The 23995-nt window shown below is 47.6% G+C and overlaps 1 long non-coding RNA gene across 3 annotated transcripts in view; it reads right to left on the bottom strand.

Moving 5' to 3' along the window:
• The window catches only part of LOC115484460 (uncharacterized), a 133836-nt gene that overhangs the window by 63818 nt on the left and 46023 nt on the right, over nucleotides 1-23995 (bottom strand). For all 3 annotated transcript variants that reach the window (XR_007779499.1, XR_007779498.1, XR_007779497.1), the window contains exons 4-6: nucleotides 4434-4504; nucleotides 4087-4194; nucleotides 882-928 (exon numbers count right to left, since the gene is read on the bottom strand). This is a non-coding gene — a long non-coding RNA (uncharacterized LOC115484460). The remainder of the gene's footprint in view (nucleotides 1-881; nucleotides 929-4086; nucleotides 4195-4433; nucleotides 4505-23995) is intronic.

Here is a 23995-nt window from a genome sequence, read left to right as displayed (position 1 = left end):
TGTTGATCAGGACAGGAAAATCTCCTCAGGAAATTTCCACTGCTGAACCTATTTGGGGGTGGCTGGACACAAGACACCAGGTCAGTTAAAAAAAATAAAGTCTGACCTGATTAAAGCAGTTTTATGAAATCCCCAGGGATGGTTTCTTTAATATAAGATGGAACTTGGAGTTGAAAGGAGGAGAGAGAAGAAAAGAGCGCGCATGAAAATCAGGTTCAAATCCCTGCTTGGCCTCACTCAGCAAAGAAATCTGAATTAGGTCCTCAGTTACTGAAACAGCTTCAAATATTTTGGGATCTCTCTGCAGTTCCTATGATCTCAGTTTCATCCTGAGGCAGAACAGCAAGAATGTTCTGAGCTCCCAAAACCGGCCACGGCTTCGGACAGACGAATTGAACCCAGCTTCAAAACAAACCTACTTTTCTTTCTTTGGGACTTTCTGCCCTGGGATTCCTCCCAGTGGTGTGCTCACCCTGCTGCAGAGCTCCATGGAAGGAATTAATGGGCTGGAAGGAGAGCTGCAGTTATTTTTCTGTCTCTGCACCATGTGAGCTTTTCCCTGTTGCCTTGAAGAGAAGCATGAAATTCAGCAAAAGGCAGGATGATAAAATGAACCCAAATAAGATCTTTGCTGAGAGTTAAACCTGTTGTAGCTACTCAGGACAGAGCCTCTGAATGCAGCTTTTCTGATCAATAAAAGCCTTTTAAATAAAATGAAAGCTCTCAGGGTAATTTCAGGATGGATAAAATTCCATCCATGACAGCCTGGCTCCAAATTCTTCTCCTTCCTGTTACTTCCTACAGGAACATTTACCTGGACATGTTAGGTTTGCTGTGGTTGGAAAAAAAATAATAATAAAAAAAAGAAATCAGATTCTTACCAGGAATATGGAAATATCCAGCAGAAGTCAGAGCTGGGATGGAGCACCTGGAGAAGCAGCAAGAAGATGAAGATGAAGATGAGGAATAATGTGATGGATATTGACAATATTCCTCTGATATGATGGGTGCCTGACAGGAATCCCCAACCCAGCAGAGAAAAATCGTGTCCATGGCTGTGTTTCCCTAACCAGGATGGATCTGCCTCTGGCCAGGATTCCAGGATTCCACTCCCCACCTGCCTGGCACAGCTGATGGAGAGCAAGAGCCAAGAAACCTGAGAGCCATTCCTGAGCCAAGGACTGTTCCCAGCTCCCTTCTGCTTTCAGATCCCCAGTTCAGAGATAAAATCCCCAGAATATTCATTTTCACATCTCCCTTCTCTCAATATCAGCTGCCCTGTCTTTTTTGTTCTAAGAGATGGTTTTCCAGGTGCATGTTGGAATTTTGGACAGGGAAAGCCAAGCCAGGGCTGCAGCCCTCCTTGCTCTGTTGTGGAACTGCCCTGAAGGGATTTGATCCCTGCCTGTCTCTCCTGGTTTGCTCCCCAGCCCCATCCCATGGACACAATTCCTCAGGAAGCTGGGGTGGGAAATAAAGCCAGACCACAGGAATAGTTCCCATAACTGCTCCATTCCTCTGGTGCCAAAAGCTCTCCAAACTTCAATTTCATCTTGAAATAGTCCAGGACAAGGTGTTATAATCCCATTTTGCTGTTAAAAAGAGGTGCAGCAGAGTGCTAGGGATTGTTCCAGGCCTCAAAACCAGCAGAAAAAACGCAACCAAAGCCCTGATTCCTGATCCAGAGCCACTTGCTCCATCCCAGTGGACAACACTGTGTCCTAGGATGACTAAAAATATTGGGATCTTCTGTGAAATTGAGTTTTGAGGTGAAACCACCAGCCCAGCATGGGAAACTGGAAAAGGGGATGGAATATCCCAAATCCCCAAGCTCTGCTCCCATGAACAGCCTCACAACTTGTTTCCCACACAGGATTTTGGGGGCAGGCAAGGAGGGTTTGTGCTCCCTTCCCTGGCTCCTTTACATCCCTCCATGGCCAGAATGGAAGATCCATGTGCATAAATATCCATGTGCATAAATATCCATGTGAATAAATATCCATGTGAATAAATATCCATATGCATAAATAAATATCCATGTGAATAAATATCCATGTGCAGATAGATCAAAGGCATTGAAGTGGGAAGGGACTTGGATGTTGGACTCAAAATGCTGCTGCCACCACGCAGAGCTGTGGGGATGAGCTGCCTGCTCAGAAATCCAAGGGTTTGGAGGACACACCTTCCCCTCCAGGGGCTTCTTCCCACCCCTCACCTGTTCAGGAAAATGGATTTCCCATGGTTCAGCCTTGACCCCTTCTCCTGGGTTTGTGCCACCCCATGAAACTGTCCCACTACCACCACACCAGCCCTAATAATTAGAATTTTGGTAATTAGAAACATATCTGGATGCCTTCAGTAGCAAACCAATCCTCTCACACATGACCCTTAAAGCAAAATAAATCCAAAAGAAGCAGCAAGTAAGAATGAGAAAAAACAACTCCCTGCACTCATTTGTTTAGGATGACAGATCAACAAGCACAGGCATCTTATTTATTTCCTTTTTTTTTTTCTTTCACAAGCAGCTTTTTATATCTCCTGACCCAAAATAAGCCCAGCCCCAGCTGCAGTGCCTGTCAAACAGTAATTACTCTATAAAAGGCTGGCCAGATGGGGATATTGGTGGGCCAGAGGCTCAGAATTATTTTGGGACTCACAGAAACTTTCTCTGGGAGTGCTGAGAGGAGCTGTGGGCACAGTGGTGCACCTAAGAAACCAGCAAACACCAGAGGGGTTTTTTATTTCCCTGCTTGTTCCAAGCTCACCACCTGCTGTGAAATGGCTTTCCCAAATTTCAGCTCAAGAGAAAAAAGGGGAAAAAAAATAAAAAAAGAAGTGAGATCTGTTTACTCCTCAAAAAAAGAGGTTTTGCTCTGTGGCAGGTTTGGAGTTTTTTCCCCCTCCCAGGAATTCCTGCCACAATATGTGGCAGAATGGAAGCAAGACCCTTGGAATATTTCATTCTGCTGGGAGGAAACAAAAAATAATTAAAAAAAAATAATAATGAATCAAGTCTCACAGAATTCCCAGAATAGCTGGGGGAGACCTCAAAGCTCATTCCATGACAGGGACACCTTCCTCTACCCCGGGTTGTTCAGGGCTCCAGCCAGCTCGAGGATGCACTTGCTCCTGATTTTTTGGCCATATTTTGGCAATATTTTGACAATATTCAGGCTCCTGCTGAGCCTCAAGGAGCAGGAGCCCCTAAATCCCAACTCCCTCATCCCCTCAGGAACCTGAATCCTGTCACCTCCCACCTGTGGGAGGCTGGGGAATCTCTGTGGGAATCCCAGTGTCTGAGAGGGGCAGTGCCAGGTTCAGAAACCCGGCAGGAATTCCTGGAACTTTTCCAGCTTCCAAAATATCCCTCCTCCCTCTGCCACGGGGAAACAGGGTGAAAAAGGAAAGTGGTTTGGTGAGTAAGAACACAGAAAATTCAAAATAGAAGCAGAGGGGATTAAAGCAAATACCCAGAGTGTCCCAGCCTGTGTTTACTGCCCAAATCCTGCTGTTTTCAGGGGGTTCTTCCTGTGTTGTAACTTTGGGATGAAACTTGGCCCATGCAACTCATCTGGCTGCAGCTCCCAGGGGGAAAATGCTTCTCAAACCATCCTCCAATCTCAGAGCCCAAGGCACCAAACTGCACATGGATTTTTGCTGGAAGGGCTGGGAGAAAGTGGCAGCGTCTGCCTGACGTGAAATTCCCATCCTTAATTAGGGATTTCAAAAATAAATCCAGTTTTCCCAGCAGGATGGTGGGTGTCCAAAAAAATAAAGGGAGGTTTTAATGATCTCAGTGAGAGTCAAGTCTGTTTCCCACTTAATGTGTGTTTTTGCACCCAGAAATTTCATAGAATCGTGGAATTATTTGAGTTGGAAGGGTCCTTAAAGATTACCCTTTTCCCACCCCTTAATTTCGGTTTAAAAAATGGTGGCAGCAATGGGTTTGTGTGATATATCACAGCACAAATACACAAAAAAAATCTGAGTTTCAAAGTTCCTGAGCTCTTAATTCTCAGTTCCATTCCCAGCTGGCACAAGGGACAAAAGGCTGATTCCTGCAGGTGACAGGATGGAACATCTCACCTGTACACAGCTCCTCCTCAGGCTGCTGGCCAGTGGGAAAGAGGAGGATTTGGGACAGCAGATTTTGTGTGTGCTGCTCAAAAAAGACTTCACCAGCACTGGCAGACCCTGCAAAAGAAGGGAATTCATGGTGAAATTAGAAATTAACTGCAGATTTTCCTCAGCTGTTGAGTGCTGGAGAGCCCAGCTCTGGCCACGTGCTGGGAGTGGCCTCAATGGGAATATTTTCCCCACTTCTTTCCTCTTTGGGTTCCCTGATTCTGAAACCTTCTGAATACAACTGAGGTAAGAACAGCATAGAAATTGCAGGATAATTAAAGAAGACCATGGAGAACAAATCCACATACCCTGTGTTCCACGGAGTGGCTTTGGAAGGGTGGGGTTCTTCCTTCTCCCTCAGTCTGCCACCAGCACTCGGCTACAGGGGAAAAAAGGAGTGGAATTAAATTAAATTACAATAAATACCGTGTCTAGTTCGTTATGAACATCTCCTAATCAATGCTGAACCTCTCTCTTTGTGCCATAACCCAGATTTTGGGGACTGTAAGGAACTGGCAGCAGGCTCAGACCTGGGCTAAGTTCTGAGTTAACACCTAAACCACAAAACCAGCAAGGAAAAGCCCAAGTTCTGTAAAAGTTCCCCCGGCCCCAGACGCTCCTTGCAGCCTCTCAAGGTGAGAGATGTGACAGATGGCTGCTCCTGCAGCACAAGCCATGCAGCACCTCTGTACAAATATTGTACTGTGCAAATATTCATCAGCTCATTCCTGCCACAACGGTGTCAGGTAAGATCATTAACACCACCCCTAATTTCCCTGATAAGTAGGCTGAGACAGGAGGGTGGAGAGCAATGTCTAAACTGAAGCTGTGAGTAACAAAGAGAGCTCTGAGCCAGCCTCCCCTCCCAGAGTCCATGCGGGCTTTCATTTTTTTTCTTAATTTTTTTTCTTGTTTAATTCAAAAAATGAAATCTTTGGGGCAGTTTGACCCCGTGCCAGCTGAAGTTTGACAGCACAAAAAAGCAAACAAACAATGGATTTCAGCTCACACCAGAACTAATGAAGCATTGATGTTACCCTGAAATGGGGCTTAGCTTAAGTATCCATTTTTAACTCTCAGCTGAAGTGAAAACATTAATTCATGCAAATCAATGTTCCCTAAACAATAATTTTCCTCTAGAACGTTTCTTCTTTTTTAACATAAACTCTTATCTAACAGAGCCCATTTAAAGGATTATATCTGCAGAGTTCAGCAATTAGCTCTGTAAATTGTTTTCCTTGAGTGTAGGGAAGGTTCCATTACACAGTGAAATATAAAGTGTATGCTACAGTCCATGAAAACCTCTCTTGGAACGATGATTATCCTTCAAAAAGGCTGGGATGAGGGCCAGATTACCAGAAAGAACTCAAGTTCTATTTGTACACCCAAAGTCCCCCTTTATTTCGTGTAAGTATCCACTTGCAGCCCATCTTCAGGGGTTTGAAAGGTAATTGTGTCTGTGGAACACCCACAGGTGGAGTTTTCTCTGAACCACAGCCCTGAAAATCCACTCTGAGGGATGAACAAGCAAATAGGAAAGGGGTGCAGGGAAACAGGGAAGGGAATTGCATCAAACAGCCAAAAAAAAGGGTGGGAAATGGCACTGAGGGATTTCAGGTGCTGCTGGGAGTGAGGATGGAGAGGCTCCTCTGCAAATCCAGAAAATCTCTGGAGAGGTTTGTAGAACAAAAGTGCAGAGGGTGTAGAAGATGGCTGGAAGTCACCTGAGCCACCACTCAAATAATGGATTTGATTTTTAACTAAAATGGAATCTGCTGGTGTCCACACGAGCTTGAAGATCCTCAGGATCAGAGATGGCACAGCCCCACTGAGCTGCACCACGCTCCCAGGTCTGGGGGTCCTCCTCTCCTTAAATCCAACCAGGATTTCTCCTGCAGTGACAGAAGGGTTTTTCCCTGGTTTGAAGGCAGCTTCATTCAATCAGGGCACTCACAGGTGACACCACCACAACACCCTCCCCACCCTGCTCCTGAGCCTCAACATCCTCCTTGGCACAAAGCACAGCCCCTTCTCCTTGTTTCCATGGATGGTCAAAGAGTTGTATCCATCCATCCATGGATCCATCCCTCCATCCCTCCACCCATCCATCCATCCATCCATCCATCCATCCATCCATCCATCCATCCATCCATCCATCCATCCATCCATCCCTCCATCCCTCCACCCATCCATCCATCCATCCATCCATCCATCCATCATCCATCCATGGATCCATCATCCATCATCCATCCATCCATCCATCCATCCATCCATCCATCCATCCATCCATCCATCCATCCATCCCCCATCCATCCATCCATCCCAGCAATCCAGACCCTTCCAGAAAACCCTGATTCAAGTCCTCAATCCTGAAACCCCGATGAAATCCAAGTCCTGGGACACACACGAGGCAGTGCCAGGCACACAGAGGGGACAAACTGCCCAGAAGAAAATCCAGGAACCCCAATTCCTCCTGTTCCCTGTTACCTGTGAGACCAGACATCCTTTGGGGATGAGGAGAGAAGCCAAGCTCCTCACGCAGAGCAGTCCCACGGGGTCTCAGCCCAGCTGATCAATTTTGGTGCCTCCCAGAGCTTCCACCATTCCCACCAGCGACTTACACAGTGAGATCCAGCTCGGAGCACCACCAAACACAACCCTGATTTATTCCAAGCCCATTCTATTTCTCGCTGTCACTCCTCTTTTCCATGCCAACATGCACACGCTCAGGAGACAGACACATTTCCATGCTCTCAGCTGGGAACCGTGTTCCTGCAAGGCTGGTGGATGATGCACAAACTGTCTCTATTTGTGTCCCCCCTTTCAGATGGCAGGCTGCCCACCAAACAAGCTGATTATCACTTGCCCTGGGCTATCAAGGCAAGGCAATGGTATGTTTAGATCAGCAAACTGCATAACAATATAAATGTCATCTATTCCACGAGAAGCCTTGGCAGGATTTTGCATCTTGCTCCTCTTTGCGGGGATGTGCCAAAAAGAAACATGAAGACTTGCAGGAGGAAAGGCGGGCACGGGGTTCCCACCCCTTCCTGCTTGCCAAAGCACGTTGTGCAGCACTGGGTGTCTCGTTGTCATCCCCCAGGACCACCCCGAGGTGTCAGATGATCCATGAACACCCTGGTACGGATATAAATATACAGAGAGAGCTCCTTTTCCTGTTCAGCCAGGCTCACACGCAGAAATGAGGCACAAGCAGCGTGGCTGGCACAGCTCAGGACATGATCTGTACCCTTGCCCAGAAAGGATGGCAGCCAGCCCGAGGAGAATGGCCCTGGGTGGGCACTGCCTGGGCAACATCTCTGCTGCCAGGGCAAGGCTGTGGGAATGCCCAGCAGCTCCAGTGCAGGACGGGGTCAGGGCACTGGGATTGGGACACTTGGACTGGGACACTGCAGCTCCAGTGCAGGACGGGGTCAGGGCACTGGGATTGGGACACTTGGACTGGGACACTGCAGCTCCAGTGCAGGATGGGCTCAGGACACTGGGACTGGGACACTGCAGCTCCAGTGCAGGATGGGCTCAGGACACTGGGACTGGGACACTCTGTTGGAGAATGGGCTCAGGACACTGGGATTGGGACACTGGGACTGGGACACTGCAGCTCCAGTTCAGGATGGGTTCAGGACACTGGGACTGGGACACTGCAGCTGGTCGGGCACTCTTTAGGATCTGATTCCTGCTGGAGACCTGTGTGACACGGAATGTGGGGCTGGGGACAGCTCCTGGTGAGGGAATGTCACCACTCTCACAGAGAGTATCCATCCCCATGGGCTTAGGGAAGGAGATGAAGGGGGAAAAGGCTGATCTGTGGCTCATTGTCAGCCAGGGAACTTCCAGGACATGGCTGGGGACAACCAGGAGGGTTCAGAAATTTTGTCTGGACAAGTTGTACATAAATCCTCAGCAGAAACCCCAGACTGGCCTGGCTTGGAAGGGACCTTAATGGTGACCTTGGCCAGGGACACCTCCCATAGCCAGGGTGCCCAGAGCTGTGCCCAGAGCTCCACCCAGCCTGGCCTTGGGCACTCCAAGCTGGGGCAGAGAAAAGTGCAGGAAAGATGCACCAAAGGAGAGAAAAAAAGCAGGAAAGAGTACCCAGAAAACCATCCTGGCCTGGTGTGCTCAGGGAACAACAAACCCAGACCAGCAGACACAGGAACGGCGTTGGGAGCTCACCTGGACAGGACACTGTGACAAACTGCAGGAGTTTCTGTGGATTTCACAGGTCCTTCTCTCCAGTTTTTGTTCCCACACCAGGAGCCAAGAGCATGTCACAGGTAAACCCTCAAATTTTCTGTGCCAATTAACCCCAGGGGTAAAGCAAAGCTCTCAGCAATCTTCCAAAACTTTCCTCCCAGAGCAAAGCCAAGAGTTTTCAGCACAGTTTCTATAAATTCACAACAAAATCCTTTATCATGGCTGCTTATTAATGACTATGGTTTCCTTGACTGAAGTTTGATTTTCAGAGCAGACACTCAAACCCCTCGAATGAACTCTTCCCACCCATTTCTGAGCAAGGTTCCTTCTCTGAGGTGCTCCTCAGTGCTCTGTACTGATCTCAATTTCCTGACTCGAGTCCTGGGTCAGTGCTGGAACCACACACAGCAGAACTCCACAGGGCCTCTCCTAAGGAGATTATGCAAAATGGCACTTAGCATAAATTCCTGTTTGAAAATGGAAGGGTGCTTTACTCAGTTATGCTAATGAAAATTCAAAAAAAATATTTTATATTTCTGATATTGAAGAGAAGCCCCAAACTTTTTCTTAGTCATGCCTTTCTGCTGTTGCATATTCCTCATAAATTCATATTTACAACACCTTCTGTTACCAATTTCTTTTATTTCTGAGAACAGAAACGGCTCTGAAATGCTTTTGTTTGCTTAGCAATATCCAGATGCATTAAACTCTTACATAAGAGGATTTGTACTTTACATTAAAGTTTTCAGGGGAGAGATATTTAAAAGATTATGAAATATGCTTGCAAAAAGAATTAAAAAAAAAAAAAAAAAAAGGAGAATGTTGGAACATATCCATCAATATTTCAGTATAAATTGTTGAAGCACCAGAATTACACGGTGCAATTATCTGGCAGAATGTATAGCTCCTAGCACTGATCTTTATGTTCAACAGAAAAAACGGTTTAATACATCACAAATGAATGTTCATTAAGTTGTTGGGGAGAATTCTGTCATAATTGAATAATGAAACGACTGCACCTTGAGCATCTGCTTCAAACCTCTGCTGCTCTGACTGGATCCAGCACAAGGGGGCTTTTATGGGATATTTCTGCCAACACCAAGCTTTGTATAAAATCAGATTTCCTCTGATTATAATGCCAGATATTTTCTGATTATTATTTTCTGGCTATTTTTCTGATTTATTCCGATTATTGACCACAGATCTGGTTTGGACTCTCCCAGTGAGCAGTTCAGAATATTGAACAAGCCAGTGGCATTTCTGATCCTTGTGGGTCCCTTCCAACTCAGGATATTCCAGGATACTTCAAATGAGCTGGACAACTGGCTCCAAGAAAATATTTTGTAAAAAAGACTTGGATTTCTCCCAAGTTTTGGGGTTTTCAAAAGAAATTCATGTCAATTCAGTTAATATGTCACAGAGTCTTTTTTCAGTATTATTATTGTGATGATGACAATGATGATGAATATTATTATTATTATTTTCCTCCATATTCTCCCTTTGTAGCAACAGCTCCCATGCACTGATCCAAAGTGTTTGGTGGCCCAGCCTGGGCTGTGACCTAGAGCAGAGGCTGGGCAGAGTTACAGAATAAAGCAGGGATTTATTGAAAGGATTTCCTCCTCCATGGATGCACAAGAGCCCAGTCAGGGCTGCACCCAAGATGAACCAAAATGGTCCCAAAATGAACCTAAGATGAACCAAAATGGCCCCAAAATGACCCCAGGATGAACCCAAATGTTTCCAAAATGACCCCAGGATGAACCAAAATGGTCCCAAAATGAACCCAAGGTGAACCAAAATGGCCCCAAAATGCCCGAGCGCTCCCGGGGTCTCTCCCTGGGATCAGCTCTGCTCCATTTGCCCCTTGCAGTTCATTGTCCCAGCCCAGCTTTAGCCCAGCCAGTCCCAGCCTTGTTTTTCTCTCTCCAGCCCACGGGGTTTGTGCTCCTGGGCTGAGATTTGGATCATTTGTCCTTGGTGCCCAGCTGGAGCAGGAATTGTTTTGTCTCCCTGCTCTGTGCACAGAGCTCACCATCCCCTGATGTGAACCCAGACCCACACACTAAAGCAGCACAGAATGGGAAAAACAGAAAATCCAAAACCTGAGGCATCAAGTTTAAAAAAAAAAACTGTTTTATCCCTGCCAAACAGGGACAGAACCCCGTGGCCAGTTTGGGTTGGGCCTGCCGTGGACCCTCAGGACGGGTTTTCCCTGGGCTCAGCCCCACTGTGGATGTCCAGGCTGGCTGTTCCCTGGGCTCAGCCCCGCTGTGGATGTCCAGGCTGGCTGTTCCCTGGCAGTAAATATGCAAAGTTCCCCCGTGGCACACAAAGGGAGCCGTTTTTCCGCTGCTGTAGATCAGGCCGTGGATAATCAGCCCGCTATTCACTTCCCCGGCGCTGCGGAAGCGCAATCAGGAAAGCATTATGAGCAAAAACCTGCCCTGCAGGGATAGACTTGCTTTAATAATGTTTATGACTTGTCCATATTGTATTTATGTCTGGAAGTTGATTCCTTGGGTTTTCCCACCCTTCCCCCCCCACAACTGCCAGCCCCCAAAAGACAATTTGCAAGCTGGATGCTCCGCCAGGAGAAAAGGGGGAAGTGCTGATGGACACTCTCCTCCCTCCAGGCTGAAGATCCCAGCCAGAAATAACACTTGATTTGATTTTATTTTGGTTTTTTTTTCCTAACCTCACCTTTTCCTGGAGCGCCTGGTTCAAAACCAAGCCCGTGTTTCACAAATTAACAGGTTTGGCCTCAAAAAAGTGCAGCGCTTTGGGCAGGTGCTGCCCTCCTGTCCTGAAAGCCAGCCAGGATTGATGCCACAACCAGCAATAATGGGAGAAAATGATTGGAGATTTCCCCCAGAATCTCACAGTTCTCACTGAGTTCTTTTAAAGCCATCCATCTCAGCCTCCAAATCCATCCCAGAAGAGCCAATCTGCGGAGCAATTGCAGGGACACAGGCTGGGAGAAAGCTCAGGCACAGATTTGCTCCATCTCCACAGTGCCAGACAGCTTCTGCAGCAGGACTCTGCTGGGTTTGCTCTCCTTGGGTTATTCCACTTGGATTCCACCTCTCCCTGCTGCAGAACCTGCCCCAAACTTCCCAATCTTCCAAGGTTTTCGAGTCACCAAACGCTGAAGGTTTGGTTGAATTGTGGCAGGTAAATGTGGTGGCAAAGCACGCACAGAAACTGAATCTCCAGGGAGGAAAGAGCACAAGAATTCCTAAATTCCAGGGATTTCCTGGGTGCTTGGCTGCATTTCCCTGCTGTCCAAGTGCTCTCACACTGCTGGGAGGCAGGAAAATCCCCGGGCACCTCTGACTTTGTGGGTGCCTGGATCCAGAGCTGGATCCAAGGATGGCTCCAATCTTTAAGCACAAAAACCTTGCCCTGGCTGAGGGGCTCCTGGCCTGGCAGACCATCCCCTCCTGAGAACAAGGCCCAGCCCCTTCTGGCACAAACACCCCAAAATGAGGCAAGAGCAGCTGGATCATTTCAGGACCCAACCAGAACGAGTGTCTGGGCTCCCCAAACTCAGCAGATCCTCCCAAGCCCCCTTGGCTGCACAGAAACACCACAGAAAGCAAAGCCGAGCCTGAGGGAGATCTGAGAGCACAGAGGTCACCCCCAAAAGGAGAAATTTGGATTTTATCCCTTCCTTGGGGGCTCTCCCTGGCTCCTGCAGGGAGATGGAGAGCAGGAATCATTCCAAAGGCTCTGCTGCTGGCCCTGGCAGCAAGGGCAGGCAGCAAGGGCAGGTGGAGGTGAGCATCTGTGGCTCCTGTGCCTCGCAGCTGCCCTGCACTCAAAGCTTTGTTCTGTTTCACAGCACTAAAAGACAAAATAAACAAGTCAGTCATGATTTCACTCGCCTGTGAGCCCGTATTTGCCTACAAGAAAAGCCCCCAAAAGCCACAAGCTTTCCTTTTTATTTACCTCTTTTATCTTTGCTTATTTTCCCTGGTGAAAAGTAACCCAACCTTGGCTGGCTAGAAACCCAGGCAGAAACAAAAAACCCTCTTGAATTCCTCTTCATTATAAATGGATTGTCAATGTGTTAAATAAATCAGTGAAAATGGAAATCCAAAAATAAATAGCCATCCTGCTGTTGCTATGACAACTCAAATTTTTTACCTGGACAGAGATTTTCTGTTTCACAGTTCGGAATTGCTGAAAAGGAGGGTCACATTTATTTTATTTTATTTTTTTTTGATCCTGGCACATTTCACCACCTACCCCCCAACATAAAAAAAAAAAAAAGGGGGGGATTATTTTTGGTTACTTTTTAGCAAATGAGGGGAAGATGAAAGAGAGGAGCTATTTTTCACTGCAGACAGGAGAAAGGAGACACATTCCATTTCCAACAACAGAGCTCAGCCCAGCCAGGACAGAGAGCACCAAAATTTTCAGCATTTCAAGGCTTTCATGTGGCCCTGCCAGGCCACAAAGGCAGGGCACGTCCAGAGCAAGATTAACAGAACTTAAAACCATATTTTGGCTCATTTATTAAGGCTGTTTTACCATGGGAAAAAGCAACATCACCTCAGAGCAGCAATAAACATTTTGCAGCTCGTGCCTTTGTTGATGTCAGTGAAATGTGTGTGTTTAAATGACCCAGACTGCAAAATTAATGCAATTGCTGCTGCTCAAAATGGGAAAAATCCACCCAATTCCCCCCAGATCCACGTGGGAAAGCTCAAAGCACTGAAAAATCTGGAATTATCTCCTGTTCTACCCCACCAGCGATGGCAAGGAACATTTTGGGGTGGGAAATCGAGGGGAATTCACCAAGAGCTCCCTCAGGTGTCACCTGGGACTCCCTGGCCAAGCCCAGCAAAGTCACAGAAAGGTCTTTTATTCCATTTTAAATCATCTCCTTGGGATCTGCTTGTCTGGAGCCTGGTGGGTGGATGATTCACAGATCACAGAACACCTTCATCTCTTGGCTGGCACGCAGGCAAGGAGCCTTTCCTTCACCCCAAGAGGTAAGAAAAAATAAAAAAAAAATAAAAAAACCAGCCAAAAAATACTTTGAAAGTTCAGAAATTCAAAAAGGCAGCTAAAAAAAAAAAAAAAAAAACCACTTGAAAATAGCATCCCTTTGGTTTGTTTCCATTGGCCAATTTCTTTGTTAAATAAAAGGAATTTTCAAAAAAAAAATGGAGTCTTGGCCAAAATATTTTCTTCAGGTTGAAAATTGGTGGCTGGTTAAAATAACAAAGCAACAAATAAAAACAAAGAAAAAAAAAATTCAGACTCAAACAAACAAACAACACCCAAAATATTCCAAAATGTTCAGAGTTGGGGGTAGGGAGGAAGCGGCACAGAAGGGAAATGCTCCCAGTGAAGAATCTTCACAAATCAGCCTTTTCCACCAAAAAAACCCTTTTGTCACAAAATGTCTTGACTTGCATTCAATGGAATGGATTAATCTTGGTTAAAATTCAGCTTAATGGCAAGAAAATGCTAAATCCACCCCAGAAATCAGACAAGGCTAAATCCACCCCAAAATCCAGACAGTGCTAAATCCACCCCAAAAATCAGACAAGGCTCAATACACCCCAAAAACAGACAGTGCTAAATACACCCCAAAACAAGACAATCCTAAATACACCCCAAAAATCAGATAATGCTAAATAGACCCCAAAAACAGACAGTGCTAAACACACCCCAAAAATCAAGACAATGCTAAATCCACCCAAAAATCAGCCAGTCCTAAATACACCCAAAAAACAGACAGTGCTAAATACATCCCAAAAATCAGCCAATGCTAAATCCACCCCAAAAATCAGACAATGCTAAATACACCCCAAAAGTCAGCAAATGCTAAATCCACCCCAAAAATCAGACAAGGCTAAATCCACCCCAAAAATCAGACAATGCTAAATACACCCAAAAAATCAGATAATGCTAAACACACCCCAAAAATCAGACAATGCTAAATCCACCCCAAAAATCAGACAATGCTAAATCCACCCCAAAAATCATCCAATCAGTGAGCAATTCTCATGCAATCACAGGCTGGATAAAGAGCTTTTGCACTGAAATGTCATTTTTTTGTTATTACTGTGTGTTCCTGCCCGTGGCTGGGGTTTTTATGGCTCTCTCCACACACACAGGGATGGGGAAAGTGCTCCAAACAAATCTGGGTGTTTGCATCCTGCCTTGCCCGAGAAGCAAAGCAGACTGTTCAAGCAGCAGCCGCTGAAAGCAAGCATTCAATTCTCCTCAGAGGCTCGTTTTCCTCTAAATGGGCCTCTCAGACTCGGTGACAACTCTGAGCTGCTTGAGGAGAAAAAAAAAAAAAAAAAAAAAAGCTGGAATAGAAAAAAAAAAAGAGGAAGAAAAAAAAAAAAAAGCAGCTATTTTCCAGTGCAAAGTAATCCCTGCTCCATTGCCATGGCACCAGACATCCGTCTCTTTCTTTCATTGACCAGACGAGGTCCTCCTCAGCCTCTAGCTCCTTTTTTTTTTTAAAAAAATAGAATTTTTTTTTTGTTCATGCATGTGTGTGTGTGCTCCTGAATTTGTTTCCTTGGTAGGAAAAGGAGTCATTAAAGTATTAGTTGGGGTTGGTTGGTTTCTTCGGGGAGAGGAGAGGGGTGTGTGGGGCTTTGTCAGGGTCTCCAAGCAGAGGTGCAAGGTTGGAATGAGGAAGGGAAGGTGCAGCTTGGCCCTTGGAAAGGCAAAGAGCCCCCTTTGCAGGCTGGGAGTTGAATCCCTTCCAAGAAAACTCGGTGGTTTCTCCAAGGTGTTGTGAGCATCCGTGGAATAAAGGAGGAGGACAATGTGATCTCTTTTTGCTTTTAACTTCAGAGCAGTTTACACGATGGTGCCATGGCTGAGGGGCTGGCTGCCTGCAGACTGCAGCAAAATGTGAAAGGAGAAAAACAAAACAAAACAAAACAAAAAGCAGAAACTGAGACTGATTAAAGTGAAAAAAAAAATAGAGAAAAACAATAAAAATTAAATATATACGTATATATACACTCAAAACCAAAGCAGGAAATCACACAGAGGTTGCCAAAACCACCTTCACTCTGCTCCTTTTTTTTTTCTTTCCCTCTTTTCCTCTCCTGCTTCCCAGGTTAAGGAATCCAACCCAATCCAGCTTTTTGGGGTGCACACGGTGCTACAGCAGCTCTGGCTGATGACTCAGCATCTGTTGCTTTCTTTTCTGATTAAATTCTTTTTTTCTGATTTATTTTTTTTATTTATTATTTATTTTCTTTTCTGTTTGAGAGCCACCCCTGGCTCTGGGCAGCTGGAATTGTCTCCCTGTGGGGTGGGGGATGCTGCAGGTGCCTGGGGGGTTTTTTTGGGGGGGATGATTGAGCACCTTGGCAGGATGTGGCTCTTGGGTGGCTGGGAAACGTGTGCAGCACACGTGTGACTGATTTCCCCATCAGGGGAAGAGAACCTGATGGGTTTTGTAGGGAAAACAAAGGAAATTTTCCCTCACGCAGAGGGAAACACCTTTAGTGCGATTTTTGGGGGTATTTTTCCCAACCAACACCCCCAAACCCCCACCAACAGGAGCCCTGAGCAGCCAGACGGCTCTGAGCTGCCTAATGCCACGCTTCACCTTTGGATTTGATAAAAAAATCAATTTCCAGTGGCATCTGCAGGCCGGGGCAGGAGGAGGAGCGGGGCAGGGGCCGGGGGATGCCCTGGCAGCGCTGCCCAGCCCTCCCTGGCTCCTGCAGCCTGAGCACTTCTGCTCTCAGCACACAGCCAGGGGGATTCATCACTCCAGGTGGATCCACAGGAGCAGAGCCCAGGGCTCCAGAGGTTTTTGAGTGGCCCCTTCCCTGATTTAGGAGCAGCAGGGCCAGCCCTGAGGGTGACACCAGTGCTGCTGCCATGGTGGCGTTTCCCAGAGGCACCGTTTGGCCCAGATTTTGTTATTTGGGTTGCTGGGCACAGAGAGGGGGAGGGAGAAGGAGAAGCAGAGGGCTGAGGTGATGTCAACCACGTTCATGACATCGTCTCGTCACCCTGAGTCCATTCATTCCTCAGCCTGGAGCTGACCCCCTCCCCGCCAAGGCCACGAGGACACTTTTGTAGGACAAGGGACAAAGGCACCACCCTGCAGTGTTCTGGATGCTTTGGCACTCACACATCTCAAAACTCATCTCCCACTGCATTAAGGAAAACGTGTCTCCCCCAGTTGGCACAACTGTGAAACCAGCTCCTGTCTGACACCTCCCTGAGCGCCAGCAGCTCACACAGGGAGCCAGGAGAAGCCTCCTTCCATCTCCATTCCAGGTCACCATGTCCTACACCCTCAGGAGAAGCCTCCTGCCATCCCATTTCTGGGGTCACCATGTCCTACACCCTCAGGAGAAGCCTCCTGCCATCCCCATTCCAGGTCACCATGTCCTACACCCTCAGGAGAAGCCTCCTGCCATCCCCATTCCAGGCCACCATGTCCTACACCCTCAGGAGAAGCCTCCTTCCACCCCTACACCCTCAGGAGAAGCCTCCTGCCATCCCCATTCCAGGTCACCATGTCCTACACCCTCAGGAGAAGCCTCCTGCCATCCCCATTCCAGGTCACCATGTCCTACACCCTCAGGAGAAGCCTCCTTCCACCCCTACACCCTCAGGAGAAGCCTCCTGCCATCCCCTTTCAGGGTCACCATGTCCTACACCCTCAGGAGAAGCCTCCTGCCATCCCCATTCCAGGTCAGCATGTCCTACACCCTCAGGAGAAGCCTCCTTCCATCCCTATTCCAGGTCACCATGTCCTACACCCTCAGGAGAAGCCTCCTGCCATCCCCACTCCAGGTCACCATGTCCTACAGCCCTGATAACCACAGCAGACTTTTCCATTCCTTTCCTGTTCCAGAAGATTCTGGACTCCAGGAAGATTCCCTGGCGTGTTTCACACTCAGCAGTGGGTCCAACCCCCACAGGAGCTGCAGGAAATGGAGCCCAGGAAGGACAAAAGCAGAGAGAAAACTCCTCAGCTCCTGGCTGTCCCTGCAAAGGATGGGCAGCACTGAGGGAAGGATGAGATCTCTCCCTGCTTTTCGTTCTCTCTTCCACCCAACCCCAGGCTGTAATTTAACACCTTCCCTGGAATATTTTCCTGCCTCCTCTAAAACATCTGGGTGGAGGTTATGAACTCCTGTGTGGTTCCTGCTGCAAAAAAAAAAGAAAGAAATGCCACGGAGCAGGATGGCAAATGTTGGACAATTAGTCAGGAACTCGTCTGAGCTGAATGACCTTTATGGTCAGACTCAGGTTCTGGAAGGTGGAGCTGGGACATGGATATAAATATGGCTTTGAAATAAAATCTCTGTTCCTACACCCAGAAAATTCTGCCCTAATTCCAGCCCAGAGGCTCCAAGCCTGATGTCCCACCTCACTCCCTCACCCCACATTCCATCACACGTTTGCTCTTTGCAGCCAGGACCATCCACAGCACCCGATGGGATTTTTTATTTATTTCCTTGCTTATTTTCCTTCTCCTGCCTCCCACAGCCCTTCCTGAGGGTGTCCTGGGATCGCTTCTACAACTGCCAGGATTTTTATGCAGACAAATAAAACGCCAACCACGAGCAAACCACGAGGGCAGCATTTCACTTTTCACACCTTGACCTCTCCCAGGCACAAACCAGCAGTGAGAAACACTCAAAACAGAGCCAGGTCAAACCTGACCGGGGTGAGCTTCACACAGAGCACAAATCACAACCACAGCACCAGCTCATCCTGCTCCCTCATTCCCAGCAGCTCTTCCGACCTGCGGAATGAAAATGATGGGATTTGCCCAAACCCCATTGTCTGGGCTCGCCTCCTCTTCCCTCCGTATCCAATTCCGTAGACAACCAGAAGAGGGGGATCACATACAGGGCTGACCGAAAGGTGACTTCAGCACCAGAAGCACTTTTCCTTCAACACATTCTTTTATTCATTTAAATTTGCCCTTTCTCCACTCTCATTCCCACTGGTGATGGGGGGGGAAAAAAAAAATAAATCCCCTCCTCTCCAAGAATCCCATGTGAACAAAGCTGCAGTCAGTGAGGCAAGGTGGTAACAGAGTAATTTATGGTGGATTTAGGAGGAAAAGTGTGGGTTTAAGTGAAATCACACTAAATTAAAAAGAAAAAAAAAAATTTACTTCCTGAGAAAAAGTAATGCTGGAAGAAAAAAGGAATAATAATGGAAAATAATGGTAAATAATGGAAAATAATGGAAAATAATGGAAAATAATAACGGGCCTCAGAGCAGCTCTTGTGGACCTGACTCAGGTTCCACAAGTTCCAGTAAAGTAGCAAAATGCTGACAAACAGCCTGGCTGGGGGGGCTGGTGCAGAAATCACATCCATCCTTCTTTTTCTTAATTTTGGAGGGAGAAACAACAGCACAGCACTCAGAGAGAAGAGGGCAGAAACTTCCCCAGTCCTTCCTCAAGTGGGGGAGAAGCCAAGCCCAGGACTGGCCTGGATCTGACACCCCACAAGGAGCAGAAGTCTCAAAGGATCCTGCCCAAACCCTGGAATTCAAGGGAAAACCTTGAACCCTGCAGTCATTAGGAGACAATTAAGAATTGATCAGCTTTGCCTGCCCCAGGCTGCTCTCCCAAGTCATCCTTCCCTCTCTGCTGCCCTGCACCTGCCCCCTGTCCCCTGCTCCTCTCTCAGGCATTCCAGGACACCCCACAGCTGCCAGATCCCTGCTTTTCCAGCATCCCCAAATCCCCCCTGGCAGCAGGGCACCCCCAGGGCCACTAAAGAGTGCAATTCCTGCTCTACAGGGATTTGCCTTGCTGCATTTCAATGCTGAATTCTGCAGATTCTGGCACCAGAGAGAAGTGGATCAGGCACCCAAATCCTGTAGGCTGCCACACAAATCCTTGTCATTGTCCCTCAGTTTTTCCCCTATCCCTTCTGGCAGGTTGATGCAATGCATTACCACACAGCAAATTCAAAATAAAAATTAAAATCCCCCCCCAAAAAAACCCCATTTGGATGTCGTGGGCCAAATTTCCATCAAAAACCGAGGGAGGATTGACGCTGATTTAGCCAAGGTGGGACCCAGGTGCTGCCCAAGAAAAGCTACCCAAGAAAAAAAAAGAATTAAATCTATTTTCCCTGGCTTACTTTCACAGAAGAAAGAAAGCAGCTTCAGAAATAATCCAGGCAGACCCCTGGGGAGAAGGAGGAATAAAAAAAAACTAAAAAAAAAGAGGGGAAAAGCAAAGGAAAGCAGAGCAGAGCAGAGCAGAGCAGGGCAGGGCAGGCTCCTTGTGGTGTTCCCAGCCCGGGGGAAGGAGGGGGCGAGTCTGGCAGGGCAGGGCCGAGCCCGGGGAGCCGGGGCGGGATGGGGCACACCCGCTAAGCCCGGACAATGGGATGAGCAATGTGTGTCGGGAACAAAAGCCATCTGCTGAGCGCGACAGGAGCGGGGACAGAGGCCGGGCTGCCCCGGCGAGGTGCCAGGGTCAACGGCATCCCGTGGCCCGCAGGGATCGATAATGCTAAAAAACCCCCAGAGAATCGCTGCGAATGCACTTGGAGAGGATGGAAAACCCTGTGTGACACCCGGGCAGCAGCGGGGGTTTGGGGTTTGTGGGGTTTGTGGGGTTTGTTGGGTTTGTGGGGTTTGTGGGGTTTGTGGGTTCGTGGGGTTTGTGGGGTTTGCAGGTTCGTGGGGATGCTCCGCGCCGGAGGATGAGATCCTGCAGGGTTTGGATGCCCCAAATTGGGAGGAAAGCAAGGAGAGCTCAGGTTTGGGGAGGTGTGCCCACGTAAAGAAGGTGTTTAGTAACAAACCCCACTTCTCTAAACGCCCCCTGAGCCGTCAGAGCCTGTTCCAGCTCCTATAAATGTTCATTTCTCTGTCTGTGCTCACCCCCTACCCAAATTATCCATCAACAACCAGGGGCAAGGCAGATGCTGGAAGAACAAATGGCTGAGGAATCTGAGCCTCAAATTTGGAATGCTCCTGCTTCAAGTCCCTAAAATGCCTCGTCGATCCTTTCTCAGGACACCTCTCCCCATCTGTGCCTCAGTTTCCTTTTTGTGAGACAGGATTTGTGCACCCTGTGAGAGGAACACTCCTGGAAAATAGGACAGCCCCTGATGCTGCAGTAAATAGGCCAGGCAAGAACCTGCATTGCCATGGGAAGAGTTGCTTTAACCCAATTATTAATACACCATTTACTCAGAATTAACTGCAGCTGAAAAGCAGCAAACTCCCAATAAGTGATGTTTCAACAGGTCCTGCTCTTTCTGCAGGACAGGCTCGGCCTGGGGATGGGTTTATAAATCATCTTTACTCAGAATGCTTCAGGTATTTCAACCTCTAGTTCCAAACTGGCAGGTGATAGCATTATCTTTTGGGATGATATTTGGGATAAGAACAAATCTCCCCTCCTTATTTCAGGTTCAAAGTCAGGTTATGCCCCTCAGCTCTGTAATTTGTGTGATCCCCTGTACTTCAGCACATCATGGGAAAAAAAAGAAATTATTTTTCCCCACAAACGCTTTGGAAGGATCCCCTCCCCCTTGGAAATACGATTCATACTTAAGAATTTTTTTAACCAGATTTTCCTCCTAAAAACCACTGTCTCCACTTGAGAAAATTCACAAAATCTATATTTTAAAGTTTCATTTTCTACTTTTTAACTCCCCATCTTTCATTCCTAAAGACTCCTATGTGCATCTTTCTGTGCCTGTTCAACAGTCCAGTCCAGCTTGACAATTCCTGGAATTATAAGGTGGATTTTGCTGTTCCATGGCACAGCACTGCAGGGAAAACAACAATTCCAAATCCATCAATGAATTCCAACTAATTCAGCCCAAGAAATCCAGGAAAGGGAGGCAATGCTGAGGGAGGCACTACTCAGCAATCCCCATCTCAGGAATTAAATGAATAAAAGCAATCTGAAGCAAAGAGGAACAAAATAGCAGAGCACACATTTCCACTTCCCCTGGCATCTCCCTCTCTCAATCATCTGAATGGTTCATTTAACCTGTTCCTAAGTGCCCCTGTGGAAAAAAAAATGCAAATTTTCATCCAAGTCAAAATGACTCATCACTTCAACAGGAGCATCTTCACCCAAGTCAGCAAAGAAGTGAAAAGTGAAATCAGGGACGCAGATAAGCCACAAAGCCACGAGCAAAGCTGAGTCTACATCAAAGAGCAGCAGAGAAAACCCAGCTTAAAAATGGTTCTGAGTGCCAGGAAGTCGTGCCTTGGCCTGAAAGATTCCACACTGCAGCACCAGAGCAGCACCGAGCCCAGAATTCTGGGACCTGGAGCAAAACCCCTCCAGTGGGAGGGCAGGTGAGGAAGGTGGATGGATCTCAGGGCTGGGTGAGGAAGGTGGATGGATCTCAGGGCTGGGTGAGGAAGGTGGATGGATCTCAGGGATGGGTGAGGAAGGTGGATGGATCTCAGGGCTGGGATTGTTGAGGAAGGTGGATGGATCTCAGGGCTGGGATTGAGGAAGGTGGATGGATCTCAGGGATGGGATTTCCCCTTTGGTTTCCTGTTTCCCCACCCCAGACTGGTTTGCGTTGGAAGGAACCCTAATCCTCACCTCATCCCAGCCCTGCCATGGCCAGGGACACCTGCCACTGTCCCTGCTTGCTCCAGGCTGGCCCTGGACATTCCCAGGGATGGGAACACCACAAACAGCCTTGGCCATCCAGCCACACTTCCCTGCCCTGCCAGCTGCTGAAATCCAGAGCTTTCCTTGCCTAGAGAAAGGCAGATGAAAGCTGCTCTCCACTCCAGACATAATAAAGCACAAAAACACCAGGCAGAGCCTTTTAGAGAGCCAGGGGGAGAGAAGGAATTAGGAAACCCAACACCAAAGAGGCCCCAGCAGCACTCGGAGCTGGGTGAAGCCTTTCAGGCCGAGCACAAATATTATTATTATTTATTATATAACACCTGGGATTGCTGCCTTTTCTCTTCACCCACAGCCACCTCCTGGAGCACTTACACTGCCACTGTCCCCATGCTGGCTGAGTTTCCCAGCTTCCTTCCATCCAGGTAAATACACAGGCCCCATCTCAGAGGCAGCTGAGTACCTATTATACCCTGCTGCTCCTGCCTTGCACTTATCCTATTATGCCATTAAGCTGCTGCAGGCTCGGGTGTTTTCTAGTTTGTGACATAACATTGTGGGCCCAGGTCCCCCCCCCCTGCCTGTCCCCAAAGCACAGGAGTGCTGGTGAAGAGCCCTTCAGGTGGCAGCAGGCAGGGCCACCAACGTGTCCCCTCAGATGGGGCAGTGGCTCCCTTTTATGCAGGAATTACCTCCAACTTTAAAACCAGGCTGCACTAATCTAGAAATGGATTATTAATTCTGAGGAATATCTGAGGAATATCCTGAGGAATATATGAGGAATATTCTTATAAATTCCTCATATATTCCTCTGGTTCCTCTTATATATTCCTCGTATATACTCTGGATCTCCCTCAGAATATTCCTCATATATTCCTCTGGATATACTCTGGATCTCCCTCAGAATATCCCCCATATATTCCTCTGGATATACTCTGGATCTCCCTCAGAATATTCCTCATATATTCCTCATATATACTCTGGATCTCCCTCAGAATATTCCTCATATATTCCTCGTATATACTCTGGATCTCCTCAGAATATTCCTCATATATTCCTCATATATACTCTGGATCTCCTCAGAATATTCCTCATATATTCCTCGTATATACTCTGGATCTCCCTCAGAATATCCCTCATATATTCCTCTGGATATACTCTGGATCTCCCTCAGAATATTCCTCATATATTCCTCGTATATACTCTGGATCTCCCTCAGAATATTCCTCATATATTCCTCAGAATTCTTAATTCTGAGGAATATATGAGGAGTATTCTGAGGGAGATCCAGAGTCAAGGGGAACCAGAAGAGAATGAGAAGAAATTGCAGAGTGTGAGGAAGGATGTTTGTGGTACCCAGGGGCTTCTGCTCAAACCAGCCCCATCCCTGAGCTCAGCAAATTCATTAAAACAACAACCAAGCCCTTCATCATTGGAGGTGAGGGAATCACCCCCTTCTGTCAGGGCCACACCAGCTCAGGGATGGGCTGAGGCATTCCTGGAGCTCCTCCTGAGTGGGGCTGAGCTCTCCAGGAAAGCTCAGCAGGAAATGGGAGCTGCTGACCTGAGAGTGCCTTTGCTGGCACAGCCCGGGCTGGGAGCAGCAGAGCACGAGCTCACCTTGCTGAGAGGAATTACCCAGACTTTGGTGACTTGGAAAATCCTGGAGCTGCCACAGGGAGCTCTCCTTGCACCATTGAGGGGCTGAGTTCTGCAGCAGCTTCTTGTTTAGAGGGGTGAAATCTCACTGCCAATAAGGTGGGATAATCCACATGTTGGGAAGAGTTTGACCCAAAGATCCATTGGAGCTCCCTGAAAGGCTCCCAGCAGTTTGTTGGCTGTGAGATCAGCTTCCAGTCCAGCATTCCTGCAGAGAATTTCCCCCACCAACTATTTAATTCCATTTAAACATCCCAGCTCAAATTGCACCTGACAGAGATCCCGACACAAATTTCCCCCTCTGGGTTTCTGGTTTGCACGTGCTGCCAGTGTCTGTCAGCCTTTTCCTACAGCCAGAATCCCTTCCCAAGATTTGGACTTCACTGAAATCCA

This window comes from Serinus canaria, chromosome 24, assembly GCF_022539315.1.
Source record: "Serinus canaria isolate serCan28SL12 chromosome 24, serCan2020, whole genome shotgun sequence".
Taxonomy (NCBI): Eukaryota; Metazoa; Chordata; class Aves; order Passeriformes; family Fringillidae; genus Serinus; species Serinus canaria.
The sequence above is the reverse complement of the archived record's forward strand: the minus strand, read 5'-3'. Positions and strand labels throughout refer to the sequence as shown.